Raw genomic sequence first — 13920 nt, 5'->3', positions numbered from 1 at the left:
CCTGTGGCAGGTAGCATAATTCTAATAGTTACGCTGAGTTTTTCGACGAGGCGGACATTAGTAGCACGAGAAATCGAAACACACATTCAACTAGTTTACAAAAATTCACTAATTAACTTCTTAGTTAATTACTTCACGACACATTGCAATTTACGAATTGTAGCGGGTGAATTTGCTAGACGCATCCACTTGAAATTATTTTCCAGGATGACACGAACTACATGGGCGTTCCAGTTAGTTTTGTGCTTCAATGTATAAAACAGCAGTTTGGTAAAAAAGTAAGTGAAACAACAGTCCATTTTTACGGCGACTTTGATGGCCCATATCTCCAATTGGTGTCATTCTGGGAAATAATTACAAGTGACAAGTTCACCGCCTACAATTAGTAAATTGCAATATGTGTCTTAAAGTAATTAGCTAATAAGATAATTAGTGAATTTGGAGGGTGATAAGGAAGGATCGAGCGAAAGTAATGCGCACATTTTACCGGCCTGTAATAACGAATGCGACTAATCAAAGAAGGTTTTTGTTTTCTTTATTTTTATGAAAGAACTCCGTCCTTTCTTGCGAATACCGGACGTAAAATATCGGGTAGTTCTATTTTCTGCAGATTCATTCTGAATGAACACACTTAAATTCTCACGATGAAAGCCGGTCGAACTCGTAGCTTACCAAAAGGGACTTCAAACAAGCCCATCAAAACGGTCAAGAACGTTTATAGTAAATTTCAAAATCCGACCCTTTCTCGAATACGCTTCCGTAGTGCGGCTACCTGAACTAAAATGCGAACAAAAAATTAAAAGGCCGTTCAGAACCGATACGGCACACGTAGCCGTATTTTATTAGAATTTGTTTCCGACGATTCTGATTTTTGTTTTTTCTGTTATGTGCTCGGCGAGTGGTCAATCCCTGTGATGGCAAAGGCGGCACTTCGCGCTAGCCACTGACAAAAGGACAAAAGGTTGGGAAATGAAAAGAATTGTGTCATTTGTCTTATGATACACACTCACGCGGTTCGGTCGCACAGCCCAGCCTGCGATGATATACAGGGTGTCCCAACTACCATGCACCAAACATTAAAATATGCAAATGCCACGTAACCGACCAGGACCAAGGTAATGTTGTTTGCCGTCACTTGTAGATACTCAGATTAATTTGCATTCCACCTAATTATATAATTAGTCTTAATTAATTATTCAACTTCTCAAATGTTATAATTAGGTTGTCAATGAGAAAATTGCAGAGCAACACGAAAAACTCCCGATACAGCTTTCTGTTGCTCAATACGTGCTATATAATTTTTTTGCTGCGTGGGAAACAAACCCGCGAATACACAAAAAATTACCGCGCGACTGGCCGCTCGAGGCCCCTTGCGTGCATTCGCGGGCTATAAACGATATAAATTTGGCCCGCGAAGCTGTTTAATCGGATAGCAGATATTGGAACAGAGAGAGAGAGAGGGTGTGTGTGTGTGTGTGTGTGTGTGTGTGTGTGTGTGTGTGTGTGTGTGTGTGTGTGTGTGTGTGTGTGTGTGTGTGTGTGTGTGTGTGTGTGTGTGTGTGGTGTGTGTGTGTGTGTGTGTGTGTGTGTGTGTGTGTGTGTGTGTGTGTGTGTGTGTGTGTGTGTGTGTGTGTGTGTGTGTGTGTGTGTGTGTGTGTGTGTGTGTGTGTGTGTGTGTGTGTGTGTGTGTGTGTGTGTGTGTGTGTGTGTGTGTGTGTGTGTGTGTCCTTGAACACACAGCAGACATGCAAGTTTTCGTTCAGGATCCCATAGCATCATATAGGATTGTGGATACAGGGTATATGGAATGTACGGAATTTTCCAATAGGTCTGGATAGAGGAATGCACCTCAGGCTGACTTCTCTGCCATTCTTCTCATTAAACGTTTCTCTCTCTGCAGCGAACCATTGTTAATGCCGTCACTCCGAGCGAAAGCCGTCCCACCCGTGCCTTAATTAGCTGTCTGCAACAAGGTGCCTGTAACAAGAAATCATCACCATGTCGTAAATAAAATGTGGCGTAAATAAAGTGGTACAAAATTTTGACGAAAAGGAGCCATAGCAACGTGTACCAGCCCTGGGTCTTCCCTTGTTCGAATTGACATTCCAGGCGACTGTATCACAAAAGCAATTTTTTCGAGCATATGCTATTTGTTGTAGTACGTTTAGTAGGCACGGGAACTGCATGTGCACTAACCAGTAATCACACTTGAATGGTTTACAAAGAATACGGAAGGCACATAACTAGCAATAGATAAAAAAGTACAAGCATATTTCGAGCTAACATTGACGCAATGAAAGACGACTGGTAAGAATAAAGAGCCGGCCGTACTAGTCCGGTTAAAACTTTGGTCATAAATGTCCTTCCTGTTAATTATCATTTGTCTAAACTATGAATTCGAGAAAACAATGCGTTAGGCATTGCCATCTAACATGCGTGTCAAAGGTAAACCATTTCAAAGGACACGTCGGCTTCATCGAGTACAATGAAATAGAGAAGACTATAAAGGCTGAGGGAAAAGTGCTTTATCGATCTCCTTTGCAGCACGTCCTAAACAATATCTCATATTTACAATATTTCATATTTGCAACTGATATATCAATGTTCTATGGTACCTCGCATATCGCAATGAGAACAGTTCTCAGAATAGAATGCACAAGAATAATTTGCTTGTGCAACTGCAAGTATTGCAGCAACTGCAATAATTTCCAGTTGCTTGCACCCAGTGGACAGTGACATTCACACGTGTAGAATTGTGAATTTTGTGTGTCTGCTCACAAATACGCAATGTTTTCGTTACTTGTTTGAGATGCTTAACTGCGCCGAGGCTGTCAGTATAGATGTGGGCTTCATTGATGCTAGGTAAGTTGGCAACGGTTTCTATCGCATCGTGTATAGCCTGCAGCTCACGCTGATCAAGCGCGAACGTAGCGTGGGAGCTAGTATCAGAAGAGTATAGCGAAAGGTAACGTTGGGAGAAAATCGCCTGAGAGCTCAGCGCCAATGCTGCCGGCAGGGTCAGGCGGAGTTGACTGACAGAATTCGTTAACTGATTGCAGTCCATACCTTCGAACCAGGAGGGGGTTTTCTGCTTCTACAATTAGGACACCTCTACGCCCAACGAATAGGTCACACATAGTCAAGACTCGTATGTCATAGTACAATAAAGGCATGTCGAACCAAAAAAAAAAAAAAAAACACAATATTAAAAAAAGTCGCAGTTTCGCCCGGAAGGCGAAGCATCGATTGCGACAGCAAATTAGTGGACAGCTATACGAAGTAAGGATAGTAGTTGTATCGGCCGTATAAACTTGTAAACATAGGCATACTAACTAAATGAACAAGCACGGTGTCACGCGCGCACTAGCAAACATTAACTCATCTCACTCGATGACCGCGGAAACTCGCTGTCAAAACGCTGTAGCAAGCGTGGCACAGCAGCGAGCGAATTGACCTTTGTGCTGCCTCTCGCATTAACGCGAACTAAGTCGCGAAAACAGAGCGCACGGCGGACTGTCACCCGCCCCAGATGGCTTTCAAGATACAGCGGCCTGGGCGGGCGCTCGCGGCCGCCGGGGCCGCCCGGAGTCAGCCACGCCAACGCGATCAAGAGAGCGCGGAAGTTCGACGTCAAAATCGTCGACAGAATAGAGCAACGGCCGCTCAAATATATATTGTACCCCGCACATCCACCAGTTTTCGAAGAGATCGAAGACTGGATGGTCGACTTCGTGAGCGTGGCCTCCGTGAACGAATGGAACGACGCAGAAAAACTCAGACACGTCTACTTCTACCTGGAGGATGGCGCGCGTACATGGTTTCAGAACCGCGAGGAGCAACTGACGTCGTGGCGCGAGTTGTGCCGTCAGCTTTTGGAGACCTACACCAGTGCTGATCGCCACGAACGAGCGGAACGAGCGATTCAGGCCCGCATCCAGATGCCAAACGAAACTGTGACCACGTATATCGAAGACATGACGCGCCTCTTCAGACGAACGGATCCAAGAATGACGGAGGAGAAGAAGTTACGTCATCTGATGCGCGGGGTCAAGGAGCAACTCTTTGCTGGCGTCGTACGGAGCCCTCCGAAGACGGTCGTGAAGTTCTTGTCCGAGGCCGTGACCATGGAAAAGATGCTTCTGCATCGGTCGAACCTGTATGAGCGGCAAGCGAACAGCATGTCTGCTGTTGACATTTTCACGGCCATAGGAAGCAACGGTGACTGTCTACGAGAACTCATCCGCTCTGTAGTGCGTGAAGAGTTGCAAAAGGCCGCCGTAACACAGCACCCTACGGTAAGCTCCATAGCAAGTATTATCAAGGACGAACTGCACCAGGCGCTCCGTGACACGTTGCCTCCTTATAACGCTGCGGCAGTACCTCCTGAATACCACCGTGCGACCTACGCGGGACATTCACCCGGGACATTCAGGACTAGTTCTCTCAGCAGCGCTTGCCACCACCTGCCGGGCGGCAGTCGCGATCGCAGTCTCAGAGACGATTTTCACCTCCGCCCCAGTGATATTCTCCCGAGCGGTCGCCCAGTCCCCGCTGGGAAAACTAACTGAAGCGATCTTTGGGGGCGAGGTCGCTGACAGTCGAAGTGCTGAAGACATCCGGTGTCAAGACGCTAACCTGTTGACAACTGACGCCGAAGAATTTGCAGAGCGAGCCGAGGAAGCTCGGCAGCTCGCGCGGCTGCACATTCGCCAGCAGTAGCAGGCAGACGAACGACGCTACAAAATCCGGCACAGGGACCCCCGTTCGCCGTCGTGGCCTCTGTGAAAAGCTGCTGAGCCGGTATTTCGGTCCGTATAAAATGCTCCGCCGCGTCAGTGACGTAAACTACGAAGCTGTGACGAACACAACATCGCGGACACGGAGTATACAGGACACAAAGACAACCGTGCTCGGACATAGTTCATGTTGTGCGCATGAAGCCGTACATTGCGCGTCCGTAACTTTCTTTCTTTTCGTTCTTTCTCTCATTCCCTTCTTTGTTTCTGCTTTTCATTCATCTTCGTGAGCTTGCTTCATCGTTCATTGACTTTGCCAGCGTGACGTTAACTTTTTCTTTGTGTACTTTCGCCTTGCGTGCCTTCTTCTTTTTCTTCTTACGCCTATTTTATTGCGATAGCAATTATATGGACACTTCAACCAGATTTCGGCCGTCGGCGTCGCCGTCGCCGTGAGGTTCCGTATAAAGTCCAAGAGCGATAAAATCGTCGCCGCGCGCCGTATGCGCGACTGAACGCGCGCGGGGGACGCGGGCTACCACAGAGAGCGAATGCACGGCGGAAAGCAAACGCGACCGTCGCGCGAAAGGTCGTGGGTGAGGAAGGGAGGGAGGGAGGGAGGGAGAGGGAGGCGGGGCGACGCTGTGCTGCTTCACCAAATGCTTATCTTGCAACGGGGCACAAGGGGAACTGACCACTCAATCTCCCGCGCGAAAACAAGAAAGCGGGAAGGCAGCGTGGGAGGGAGGGGGGGGGGGCAGCTTCTTTTCTGCACAACTCCTCTGCACTTTGCCCGGCGGTCGTGGTCGCCCGCACCGTCTCTTATCTTTATCTCCACACGGCTCTGACCTTTGTATGCGCTCTGCATTCGCCGCTCAGTTTCCGTTGAAGCGTTAGACCGCGCGAACCTTCGCCCGCTGCGGCGGCTGCGCTTGCTGCCAGCGTTTTGACAGTCGTTCTCTGCGGTCATTCAGTGTGATCTATTCATGTTTGTTTGTGCGCGCTTACACCACGCTTGTTAATTCAGTTAGCAAGCCAATGTGTCCAAGTTTATGCTGCTGATAAAACTACTGTCCGTACTTCGAATAGCTCTCTACTAACTTGCTATCGCAATTGATGCTTCGCCTTTCGGGCGAAACTGCGACATTTGTTTTTATATCGAAATTTCTCCTTAGTGATTTTTAAGACTTGCCTAATTATCTTTCTAACTCATCTCGTTCTTGACCAATCCCACACGTGGGTATGAGCCATACATATACACAGACACACTTCATCGTCTTTCTCACGGCGGCTCGTCTCTTGACCATCTTTCGATGATATCGTAATAATATATAGGCAACCAAAGTTTCCCTTCAGTTGATCTGACTGCTCGCTCGCATGATAGTCTTGTCGTACCATTATCTTCTTTTGTTTTTCTTTTATTTGGCGTTTGTCCTTTGTAAATAAGAATTTTCTTGAGCTACCACCTGCCGCCCGATTCCTGGCTTATCCAACTTAGTTGGTAGGAGCCATAAAAGAGGTCCATCATCATCATCAACCAACTTCACGTGGCGCGAGCCAGTGCCCGAGCCCGTGCGTTCGAAGAAAGCCGCAGATGAGCTCCATGTCGACGTCAGCACAACTCGGCGCACAACACCAGCGCGTCGCTTCCCGTCGGGACCGCCCGGGACGAGGCGGCTGGGGACCCGGTCAACGGTGCGAGCCAGGCTGGCGTCCTTCCCGTAGCTGGCCTGGAGCTGGCCAGTACTCCGGACCACGAAGGCGGCGACCAGGCGGCTGCAGCGAGCACCGCGTGCGCTCCGGGGTTTCTGACGGCTGCATCCTGGGAGCTCCCGCGTGGACCGACGTCCGACGCGGCCCCGGTGCCAGGAGGTGACAAGAAGGCCATCGCGAACGTGGCCACCGCCGGGCCCTCGGTCGACGACGCGGCCGCGATTAACGGCCACTCAAATCTGTAACCAACCAGTCACCAGCAGCGTGGTTACGGCCGTACGAGATGGGACGCTGCCTTCACGCATCCCGCTGCGCGAGCCCTGTGGCTGCGCACCATCACGGCATTCATGTGCCGGCTACGTAGACGCTTTTGTAATACATGTAAATATAGATTGTTCCTACGCGCAAGCTCGCCCGTCTCACTCACTGAGTTGACAAGTACAAGGTATCCTAGTTTTATGGGCGCGCAAGCGCTTATTTAGATATCCTCCACACGTTTTCTCTAGTTCGTATAACACCTAAAGTGTTACAAGGACTTTGGTGCTACGCGTGCTCTAATGATACCGTTGAATACCCTGCGGTCTCATAGTAACAGGACCACGTGCTTATAGAGATACATAAGAAGTCTTTTGTCGTGACTTATTCTTTGATTTTTAAGGGCAGTAATGCGCCCACCGGCACTATACTTTGCGGTGAATAATGCGGTGCTATAAAATCCGGTGCGCTGTATTGGTTACTTCTCAGTGAAATGGCCGCAATCCATACGCAGGCATCGGCCATGAATCGGGTGGTGCAAGAGTCCAAAACAATACCTTGGAGGAAAATAAATTGAAAATAAGTTAGGATAGGATAGGAATAAGCTTTATTTGTCCAACGGTTATGGCTGTTGGTGCCCGGGGCTAGGCTGCCAGGGGTCCATCGCCGGAGAAAAATCTTCCGAGATCCTCGGCAATGGCCCCTGCCCACTGGACGGCCCACTCCTGGTCCTCGGGTGCCTCGCTGTGGAGGGCGGCTTGCCATCTCTCAGCGAGGCGCCCCGCTTCACAGGGCCCTGCTGTTGTCTTCTCCCTTCCTCTTGGTGCTTCTTGCTCACGGCGTTGGCATTCCCAAAGCATATGGGCCATATCAGCCCGTTCGTGCTCGCACCATGGGCACCCTGGCAACGGGTGCAGCGCGGGCCACAGGTGGTGCAGGTGGTAGGGGTTGGTGAAAGTAAATCAGTAAGTTGAAATACGGAAATTAAAAGGTAACTGATAAAGATGTGAAGTCTATTGTAACTAAATGGTACAGTACATATACCGGCCGGCCGGGTGTTCAAACTTAAGCTTTACGGAATTTTTTAAAATTGCCTGTGGCAGGTAGCATAATTCTAATAGTTACGCTGAGTTTTTCGACGAGGCGGACATTAGTAGCACGAGAAATCGAAACACACATTCAACTAGTTTACAAAAATTCACTAATTAACTTCTTAGTTAATTACTTCACGACACATTGCAATTTACGAATTGTAGCGGGTGAATTTGCTAGACGCATCCACTTGAAATTATTTTCCAGGATGACACGAACTACATGGGCGTTCCAGTTAGTTTTGTGCTTCAATGTATAAAACAGCAGTTTGGTAAAAAAGTAAGTGAAACAACAGTCCATTTTTACGGCGACTTTGATGGCCCATATCTCCAAATTGGTGTCATTCTGGGAAATAATTACAAGTGACAAGTTCACCGCCTACAATTAGTAAATTGCAATATGTGTCTTAAAGTAATTAGCTAATAAGATAATTAGTGAATTTGGAGGGTGATAAGGAAGGATCGAGCGAAAGTAATGCGCACATTTTACCGGCCTATAATAACGAATGCGACTAATCAAAGAAGGTTTTTGTTTTCTTTATTTTTTATGAAAGAACTCCGTCCTTTCTTGCGAATACCGGACGTAAAATATCGGGTAGTTCTATTTTCTGCAGATTCATTCTGAATGAACACACTTAAATTCTCACGATGAAAGCCGGTCGAACTCGTAGCTTACCAAAAGGGACTTCAAACAAGCCCATCAAAACGGTCAAGAACGTTTATAGTAAATTTCAAAATCCGACCCTTTCTCGAATACGCTTCCGTAGTGCGGCTACCTGAACTAAAATGCGAACAAAAAATTAAAAGGCCGTTCAGAACCGATACGGCACACGTAGCCGTATTTTATTAGAATTTGTTTCCGACGATTCTGATTTTTGTTTTTTCTGTTATGTGCTCGGCGAGTGGTCAATCCCTGTGATGGCAAAGGCGGCACTTCGCGCTAGCCACTGACAAAAGGACAAAAGGTTGGGAAATGAAAAGAATTGTGTCATTTGTCTTATGATACACACTCACGCGGTTCGGTCGCACAGCCCAGCCTGCGATGATATACAGGGTGTCCCAACTACCATGCACCAAACATTAAAAATATGCAAATGCCACGTAACCGACCAGGACCAAGGTAATGTTGTTTGCCGTCACTTGTAGATACTCAGATTAATTTTGCATTCCACCTAATTATATAATTAGTCTTAATTAATTATTCAACTTCTCAAATGTTATAATTAGGTTGTCAATGAGAAAATTGCAGAGCAACACGAAAAACTCCCGATACAGCTTTCTGTTGCTCAATACGTGCTATATAATTTTTTTGCTGCGTGGGAAACAAACCCGCGAATACACAAAAAATTACCGCGCGACTGGCCGCTCGAGGCCCCTTGCGTGCATTCGCGGGCTATAAACGATATAAATTTGGCCCGCGAAGCTGTTTAATCGGATAGCAGATATTGGAACAGAGAGAGAGAGAGGGTGTGTGTGTGGTGTGTGTGTGTGTGTGTGTGTGTGTGTGTGTGTGTGTGTGTGTGTGTGTGTGTGTGTGTGTGTGTGTGTGTGTGTGTGTGTGTGTGTGTCCTTGAACACACAGCAGACATGCAAGTTTTCGTTCAGGATCCCATAGCATCATATAGGATTGTGGATACAGGGTATATGGAATGTACGGGATTTTCCAATAGGTCTGGATAGAGGAATGCACCTCAGGCTGACCTCTCTGCCATTCTTCTCATTAAACGTTTCTCTCTCTGCAGCGAACCATTGTTAATGCCGTCACTCCGAGCGAAAGCCGTCCCACCCGTGCCTTAATTAGCTGTCTGCAACAAGGTGCCTGTAACAAGAAATCATCACCATGTCGTAAATAAAATGTGGCGTAAATAAAGTGGTACAAAATTTTGACGAAAAGGAGCCATAGCAACGTGTACCAGCCCTGGGTCTTCCCTTGTTCGAATTGACATTCCAGGCGACTGTATCACAAAAGCAATTTTTTCGAGCATATGCTATTTGTTGTAGTACGTTTAGTAGGCACGGGAACTGCATGTGCACTAACCAGTAATCACACTTGAATGGTTTACAAAGAATACGGAAGGCACATAACTAGCAATAGATAAAAAAGTACAAGCATATTTCGAGCTAACATTGACGCAATGAAAGACGACTGGTAAGAATAAAGAGCCGGCCGTACTAGTCCGGTTAAAACTTTGGTCATAAATGTCCTTCCTGTTAATTATCATTTGTCTAAACTATGAATTCGAGAAAACAATGCGTTAGGCATTGCCATCTAACATGCCTGTCAAAGGTAAACCATTTCAAAGGACACGTCGGCTTCATCGAGTACAATGAAATAGAGAAGACTATAAAGGCTGAGGGAAAAGTGCTTTATCGATCTCCTTTGCAGCACGTCCTAAAACAATATCTCATATTTACAATATTTCATATTTGCAACTGATATATCAATGTTCTATGGTACCTCGCATATCGCAATGAGAACAGTTCTCAGAATAGAATGCACAAGAATAATTTGCTTGTGCAACTGCAAGTATTGCAGCAACTGCAATAATTTCCAGTTGCTTGCACCCAGTGGACAGTGACATTCACACGTGTAGAATTGTGAATTTTGTGTGTCTGCTCACAAATACGCAATGTTTTCGTTACTTGTTTGAGATGCTTAACTGCGCCGAGGCTGTCAGTATAGATGTGGGCTTCATTGATGCTAGGTAAGTTGGCAACGGTTTCTATCGCATCGTGTATAGCCTGCAGCTCACGCTGATCAAGCGCGAACGTAGCGTGGGAGCTAGTATCAGAAGAGTATAGCGAAAGGTAACGTTGGGAGAAAATCGCCTGAGAGCTCAGCGCCAATGCTGCCGGCAGGGTCAGGCGGAGTTGACTGACAGAATTCGTTAACTGATTGCAGTCCATACCTTCGAACCAGGAGGGGGTTTTCTGCTTCTACAATTAGGACACCTCTACGCCCAACGAATAGGTCACACATAGTCAAGACTCGTATGTCATAGTACAATAAAGGCATGTCGAACCAAAAAAAAAAAAAACACAATATTAAAAAAAGTCGCAGTTTCGCCCGGAAGGCGAAGCATCGATTGCGACAGCAAATTAGTGGACAGCTATACGAAGTAAGGATAGTAGTTGTATCGGCCGTATAAACTTGTAAACATAGGCATACTAACTAAATGAACAAGCACGGTGTCACGCGCGCACTAGCAAACATTAACTCATCTCACTCGATGACCGCGGAAACTCGCTGTCAAAACGCTGTAGCAAGCGTGGCACAGCAGCGAGCGAATTGACCTTTGTGCTGCCTCTCGCATTAACGCGAACTAAGTCGCGAAAACAGAGCGCACGGCGGACTGTCACCCGCCCCAGATGGCTTTCAAGATACAGCGGCCTGGGCGGGCGCTCGCGGCCGCCGGGGCCGCCCGGAGTCAGCCACGCCAACGCGATCAAGAGAGCGCGGAAGTTCGACGTCAAAATCGTCGACAGAATAGAGCAACGGCCGCTCAAAATATATATTGTACCCCGCACATCCACCAGTTTTCGAAGAGATCGAAGACTGGATGGTCGACTTCGTGAGCGTGGCCTCCGTGAACGAATGGAACGACGCAGAAAAACTCAGACACGTCTACTTCTACCTGGAGGATGGCGCGCGTACATGGTTTCAGAACCGCGAGGAGCAACTGACGTCGTGGCGCGAGTTGTGCCGTCAGCTTTTGGAGACCTACACCAGTGCTGATCGCCACGAACGAGCGGAACGTGCGATTCAGGCCCGCATCCAGATGCCAAACGAAACTGTGACCACGTATATCGAAGACATGACGCGCCTCTTCAGACGAACGGATCCAAGAATGACGGAGGAGAAGAAGTTACGTCATCTGATGCGCGGGGTCAAGGAGCAACTCTTTGCTGGCGTCGTACGGAGCCCTCCGAAGACGGTCGTGAAGTTCTTGTCCGAGGCCGTGACCATGGAAAAGATGCTTCTGCATCGGTCGAACCTGTATGAGCGGCAAGCGAACAGCATGTCTGCTGTTGACATTTTCACGGCCATAGGAAGCAACGGTGACTGTCTACGAGAACTCATCCGCTCTGTAGTGCGTGAAGAGTTGCAAAAGGCCGCCGTAACACAGCACCCTACGGTAAGCTCCATAGCAAGTATTATCAAGGACGAACTGCACCAGGCGCTCCGTGACACGTTGCCTCCTTATAACGCTGCGGCAGTACCTCCTGAATACCACCGTGCGACCTACGCGGGACATTCACCCGGGACATTCAGGACTAGTTCTCTCAGCAGCGCTTGCCACCACCTGCCGGGCGGCAGTCGCGATCGCAGTCTCAGAGACGATTTTCACCTCCGCCCCAGTGATATTCTCCCGAGCGGTCGCCCAGTCCCCGCTGGGAAAACTAACTGAAGCGATCTTTGGGGGCGAGGTCGCTGACAGTCGAAGTGCTGAAGACATCCGGTGTCAAGACGCTAACCTGTTGACAACTGACGCCGAAGAATTTGCAGAGCGAGCCGAGGAAGCTCGGCAGCTCGCGCGGCTGCACATTCGCCAGCAGTAGCAGGCAGACGAACGACGCTACAAAATCCGGCACAGGGACCCCGGTTCGCCGTCGTGGCCTCTGTGAAAAGCTGCTGAGCCGGTATTTCGGTCCGTATAAAATGCTCCGCCGCGTCAGTGACGTAAACTACGAAGCTGTGACGAACACAACATCGCGGACACGGAGTATACAGGACACAAAGACAACCGTGCTCGGACATAGTTCATGTTGTGCGCATGAAGCCGTACATTGCGCGTCCGTAACTTTCTTTCTTTTCGTTCTTTCTCTCATTCCCTTCTTTGTTTCTGCTTTTCATTCATCTTCGTGAGCTTGCTTCATCGTTCATTGACTTTGCCAGCGTGACGTTAACTTTTTCTTTGTGTACTTTCGCCTTGCGTGCCTTCTTCTTTTTCTTCTTACGCCTATTTTATTGCGATAGCAATTATATGGACACTTCAACCAGATTTCGGCCGTCGGCGTCGCCGTCGCCGTGAGGTTCCGTATAAAGTCCAAGAGCGATAAAATCGTCGCCGCGCGCCGTATGCGCGACTGAACGCGCGCGGGGGACGCGGGCTACCACAGAGAGCGAATGCACGGCGGAAAGCAAACGCGACCGTCGCGCGAAAGGTCGTGGGTGAGGAAGGGAGGGAGGGAGGGAGGGAGAGGGAGGCGGGGCGACGCTGTGCTGCTTCACCAAATGCTTATCTTGCAACGGGGCACAAGGGGAACTGACCACTCAATCTCCCGCGCGAAAACAAGAAAGCGGGAAGGCAGCGTGGGAGGGAGGGGGGGGGGCAGCTTCTTTTCTGCACAACTCCTCTGCACTTTGCCCGGCGGTCGTGGTCGCCCGCACCGTCTCTTATCTTTATCTCCACACGGCTCTGACCTTTGTATGCGCTCTGCATTCGCCGCTCAGTTTCCGTTGAAGCGTTAGACCGCGCGAACCTTCGCCCGCTGCGGCGGCTGCGCTTGCTGCCAGCGTTTTGACAGTCGTTCTCTGCGGTCATTCAGTGTGATCTATTCATGTTTGTTTGTGCGCGCTTACACCACGCTTGTTAATTCAGTTAGCAAGCCAATGTGTCCAAGTTTATGCTGCTGATAAAACTACTGTCCGTACTTCGAATAGCTCTCTACTAACTTGCTATCGCAATTGATGCTTCGCCTTTCGGGCGAAACTGCGACATTTGTTTTTATATCGAAATTTCTCCTTAGTGATTTTTAAGACTTGCCTAATTATCTTTCTAACTCATCTCGTTCTTGACCAATCCCACACGTGGGTATGAGCCATACATATACACAGACACACTTCATCGTCTTTCTCACGGCGGCTCGTCTCTTGACCATCTTTCGATGATATCGTAATAATATATAGGCAACCAAAGTTTCCCTTCAGTTGATCTGACTGCTCGCTCGCATGATAGTCTTGTCGTACCATTATCTTCTTTTGTTTTTCTTTTATTTGGCGTTTGTCCTTTGTAAATAAGAATTTTCTTGAGCTACCACCTGCCGCCCGATTCCTGGCTTATCCAACTTAGTTGGTAGGAGCCATAAAAGAGGTCCATCATCATCATCAACCAACTTCACGT

This window comes from Dermacentor silvarum, chromosome 1 (genome assembly GCF_013339745.2).
Source record: "Dermacentor silvarum isolate Dsil-2018 chromosome 1, BIME_Dsil_1.4, whole genome shotgun sequence".
NCBI classification, from domain to species: Eukaryota; Metazoa; Arthropoda; class Arachnida; order Ixodida; family Ixodidae; genus Dermacentor; species Dermacentor silvarum.
The sequence above is the reverse complement of the archived record's forward strand: the minus strand, read 5'-3'. Positions refer to the sequence as shown.